Here is a 5458-nt window from a genome sequence, read left to right as displayed (position 1 = left end):
AAAAAAAAAAAAAAAAAAAAGAAAAGAAAATTCTTTAGTCATGTCAAAGATGTGAAATTATCAAAGAAACAAAGATTTTAAATTGTAAAAACAGAGGCAGACCTCTGCCTTGCATTCTCTTTTCAGTACTAAAAAATATTACATCAATCCTCTAACAGGTTAACCTTGAAAAAGAATATTGCTCTTATCTTTTTTTTTAACTTTTATTTTAGGTTTGGGGCTACATGTGAATGTTTGGTACATAGGTAAATGTGTCAATAATATGTTATACGTATTATTTCATCAGCCAAGTATTAAGCTCAGTTCCCAATAGTTATCTTTTCTCCTTCTTTCCCTCCTCTCACCCTCCCTTCAAATAGACCCCAGTGTTTCCTTCTTTATGTTCCTAAGTTCCTATCCTTTAGCTCCCACTTGTGAGAGCATGTGGTAGTTGGTTTTCTGTTCCTGTGTTAGTTTACTAAGGATGATGGCCTCCAGCTCCATCCAGGTTCCTGCAAAAGATGTGATCTCATTCTTTTTTATGGCTGCATAGTGTTCTGTGCTATATATGTACCACATTTTCTTTATCCAGTCTATCATCGGTGGGCATTTAGGTTGATTCCCTGTCTTTGCTATTGTGAATAGTGCTGCAATGAACATTTATGTTCCTGTGTCTTTATAGTAGAATGGTTTATATTCCTCTGGGTATATATCTAGTAATTGTGTTGCTGGTTTGAATGGTAGTTCTGCTTTTAGCTCGTTATATTTGCATCTTTTGAAAGCTCTTTGCTACCTTATGGTGTGATTACATTTGCTCCTAGAGATGCACTAAGATGATTGAACACTAATTTGTACTTTTATTCAGGTTTAAACTAGAATTGTTTGTCTCCAACAGCTACTATTTTAGGAAGTGAAAATATGTTTTCAATGGGTCTCATTCCAGGCCTTGATTTCAGGATTTATTTCCACTTGTTTTCTTCTTACTTGGCTATATCAGAGTTCTTTGATTGCCAGTAATGGTAGTTGCTGCTGGTTAATTTAAGTAATAAGGGAATTTACTGGGCAAATTGGGGGAACATCAAAGGATTGAGAAGACAGGCCTGACAGCTCATGTGAGTCTCCAAAGCATGCACATCTCAACAGCCCCATCTAGCACAAACGATGACAATTCCGGGAAGAGAGGTTTTTTTTTTTTTTTTTTTTTGAGACGGAGTCTGGCACTGTCGACCAGGCTGTAGTGCAGTGGCGTGATCTCGGCTCACTGCAATCTCCACCTCCTGAATTCAAGCAATTCTCCTGCCTCAGCCTCCTGAGTAGCTGGGACTACAGGAGTGCACTGCCACGTCCAGATAATTTTTTTGTATTTTTAGTAAAGACGGAGTTTCACCATATTGGCCCAGATATTCTTGATCTCCTGACCTCGTGAGTTTGAGGCTGCAGTGATTTATAATTGTGCCACTGCACTCTAGCTTGGGTGACAGAGTGAGACCCTTTTCCTTAAAAAAAAAAAAAAAAAAATATATATATATATATATATATATATAGACTTTGTTGTTGTTGTTGTTGTTGTTGTTGTTGTTTTTGAGACAGGATCTTCTTTGTTGCCCAGACTAGAGGGAAGTGGTACAAACACAGCTCACTGCAGCCTCAACCTCCCAGGCTCAAGCAGTCCTTCTGCTTCAGCCCCTCAAGTAGCTGGGACTACAGGCAGGGCCACCATGCCTGGCTAATTTTTGTATTTTTTGTAGAGATGGGGTTTTGCCATGTTGCCCAGGCTAACCTTGAACTCCTGAGCTTAAACAGTTTGCCTGCTTTGGCCTTCCAAAGTGCTGGGATTACAGGTGTGCACCACTGCGCTCAGTCTGAGACTTTGATCAAAGTTAATAAAATCTCTGCAGTAAGATAAAAATAAAATTGCATAACTTCTAAACTAATAGAATGGGAAAACTGGCATTAACAATTTTTTTCTTTCAGAGACCAGTTCTGTCTGTGTCGCTCAGCCTGGCCTCAAATACTTGGGTTCAAGCAATCCTTCCCCCTCATTCTCTCTAGTAGTTGTGGCTACAGGTATGTGTCACTATGCCCAGAAAAAACTGGAATATTCGTTCCAGGGTTTTGGCACCAAAAAAAAAAAAAAAAAAAAAAAAAAAAAGAAAAAAAAAAAAAAAAAAAAAAAAAAAAAAGAAAAGAAAAAACTGGAATATGAATAATAACAAAATAAATTCAAAAGTTGACAGGAAATAGGAGAAAATAGAACATGAAACAGAGAAACAAACAGAAAGCAAACATTATTATAGTAGATATAAAATAAATCAATAAATACATTAAATGTAAGTGGACTAAATGTTCTAATTAAAATATAAAAATCGTCAAACTGCATAAGAAAACAAAACCCAGTTATATGTTGCTTACAAGAAGCATATCCTAAATATAAGGATACAGAAAGGTTGAGAATGAGAAGATGCAAAATGTTATGCCATTAAAATGTTTTGAAGAAATCCCTGTGGCTGTCATGAGGATAATAAATGAGAACTATAGGCAAGAAAGACAATTAGGCCGATGAGATTTCTTCGAAGTGGGGAATAATAGAAGCAAGAGGTTGAGAGAACTTAGATGCACTATAAGGTGCACTTAGATACACTAAAGCACTATAGAAAGACTATTAATATAAATATATAAATATAAGGGGAAGGGATGTATTGCTAAGAATACTAGGTGTAAGAATTAATGTCTCCTCTATCATATTTCCCCTTTTGTTGTCTTATATGTGTATTCTATCATTTGGATCAAACTAGGAACAAAAGAGTGCAGGCAAAAGGACAGATGACTGACTCCTAAGACTCATACAGAGGGGCCCTATGGGATGTAAGATACCCTATGCTAGACGCCATCCCACTTCACTTTACTATGCAAACCTGCCACAGGCTATGCTCATTGTAGTGGTACTCTTACCTTGCTATTCTAAAAGGTCAAAATTTAAACTAATGATTTTCTTTCTGAAAGAACTGTAATTTTTCGGTTTTAGAAATATTGATTTACAGATTCCTGAAATAATGGTATTATTTTCTCTCTTTCTCTTTTTTTTCCCCCAAGGCAGAGTATTGCTTTGTTGCTCAGGCTCGAGGGCAGTGGCAAGATCTTGGCTCACCACAACCTCCGCGTCCTGGGTTCAAGCAATTCTCCTGCCTCAACCTCCCAAGTAGCCAGGATTACAGGCATGTGCCACCACACCTGGCTAATTTCTGTATTTTTAGTAGAGACAGGGTTTCACCATATGACGTTACTCACGTTCTTCCCTTCATTCCAAAGCAGCTCATGCTAGAGAGTTTACTTCATTTTTTTTTTTTTTTTTTTTTGAGACTGAGTCTCCCTCTGTCACCCAGGCTGGAGTGCAGTGACACCATCTCAGCTCACTGGAACCTCCACTTCCCAGGTGCAAGCGACTCTTGTGCCTCAGCCTCCTGAGTAGCTGGGACTACAGGTGCGCACCACCATGCCTAGATAATTTTTGTATTTTTGATAGAGATGGGTTTCACTGTGTTGGCCAGGCTGGACTGGAACTCTTGACCTTAGGTGATCTGCCAGCCTTGGCCTCCCGAAGTGCTAGGATTACAGGCTTGAGCCACTGCACCTAGCCAGAGTGTTTTCTTTTTAATATAATATCTGTAGCACATTCTTGTTCTTTCATTCTCTAGCTGCAATTATTGAAAATATAAATTTCAGATAAGAGCATCTTTATTAGCTTAAATTCTGTACATCGTTGCTTTTGTTTCTATTAGCTGTTTAAAAGATTTGTGGCCTCTCAAAGTGCTGGGATTACAGGCATGAGCCATCACGCCTGGCCAGGATTCTTCTTTAATACACATTATTTCTCATCCCAGCAATATGAACATGGATATTCATAGTGAATGCTTAGCTCTCAATTGCCAGCATAGAATGGAGAACATATGGCCAAGCACAGTGGCTCACACCTGTAATCCAAGCACTTAGGGAGGCTGAGGTGGGAAGATCACTTGAACCCAAGAGTTATTATTGGTTGAAATTTTTGATACATAGAGGTTGATAGTCAGTATTAGTTTCATATGTAATCACTGATATCAGCCGGGTGTGGTGGCTCACACCTGTAATCCCAGCACTTTGGGAGGCTGAGGCAGGTGGATCATGAAGTCAGGAGTTCAAGACCAGCCTGGCCAAGATGGTGAAACCCTGTCTCTACAAAAAACTATAAAAATTAGCTGGGCACAGTGGCAGGTGCTTGTAATCCCAGCTAATTGGGAGGCTGAGGCAGGAGAAATGCTTAAACCCAGGAGACAGAGGTTGCAGCGAGCCAAGACTGCACCATTACACTCCAGCCAGGGTGACACAGAAAGATTCCATCTCAAAAGAAAAAAAAAATTGTGCAGCACCAGACCTCATAGAAGGGAAACTCTGTTTTAATGCCTTCTGTGCAAAAACAAGCCTTCAGAAAAAAGATTTTCTTTGCCCTGCTGTGGAATTTGGAAGAAAGTGTAAGTGCTACCTCAAGGACTTCATTACCCCTCAAAAATGTTTTCTATGGTTATTTTGTGTATACCGCTAGCAAATGTACTCTTTGGCCTCAGTAAATGTGGTTACAGCTGTCCAGTGGCTGCTTCACTGAGGTTTTATACTTTTAACTCTTTTATGTCCAGTATGTGTGGGTGTTTTTAAAATTTTTTTTTAGTAGAGATGGGATTTTGCTGGATTGCCTAGCCTATGGGGGGTTTTTGCTGTAACCAAGTGAGTTGTAAGGAAAAGTGCCACACTCTGAGATTGAATCAGGAGTCCTTTATTGCTGGCGACCGAGAGTTAGCTCACGCTCAAAAGTCTCTAGGCCCCAAGGAAGGGGCTTGATTCCTTTTATACCTTGCTTAAGATGGCGGGAGAGGGGGGTGGCAAAGCAGAATTTTACAGAAGCAGAACAAGCAAGTTAGATAAGAAAGCTGGTAACCAGGAGGCAGGAGGTTCCCAGGATTGTTGGTTACCAAGGAGGGTAGCAGGGAGGACTTTCTGTACAATCAATCACCAAGGCAAGTAGGTTATTCACAATAGCAGGTAGACTTGCCAAGCAGGATGTAGTTACAACAGTTACAAGGTACTGGGTACCGCATGACCCAGCTGTCCACCTGAAGGAGAAATGGCGGGGAGGGAGAGGCTAAGATGGCGTTTGTCAGGCTTACATCTAAGATGGAGTCTGTTCAACTATTACAGTTTTAAAGACAAAGTAGATATGTTTACAATTTTCTTAATAAATTATAATTCTGTAAAACTATCAAATTATGTGACTTAGTCCAGGTGCAGTGGCTCACACTTGTACTCCCAGCACTTTGGGAGGTTGAGGCGGGCAGATCACTTGAGGTCAGGAGTTAAAGACCAGCCTGGCCAACATAGTGAAACCCTGTCTCTACTAAAAATACAAAAATTAGCCAGGCATGGTGGCTGTGTGCCTGTAATCCCAGCT

At 39.9% G+C, this 5458-nt stretch overlaps 1 protein-coding gene across 1 annotated transcript in view; it reads left to right on the top strand.

Moving 5' to 3' along the window:
- Nucleotides 1-2843, top strand: part of LOC108309593 (translation initiation factor IF-2-like) — a 33473-nt gene extending 30630 nt beyond the window's left edge. Inside the window, exon 3 of the mRNA XM_017536012.2 lies at nt 2775-2843. The gene's annotated coding sequence lies outside the window, so the exon portion shown is untranslated. The remainder of the gene's footprint in view (nt 1-2774) is intronic.
- The last annotated feature ends 2615 nt before the right edge of the window (nt 2844-5458 follow it).

Source organism: Cebus imitator, unplaced genomic scaffold (assembly GCF_001604975.1).
Source record: "Cebus imitator isolate Cc_AM_T3 unplaced genomic scaffold, Cebus_imitator-1.0 Scaffold94, whole genome shotgun sequence".
Classification (NCBI taxonomy): Eukaryota; Metazoa; Chordata; class Mammalia; order Primates; family Cebidae; genus Cebus; species Cebus imitator.
This window is presented reverse-complemented; position numbering and strand designations above follow the sequence as displayed.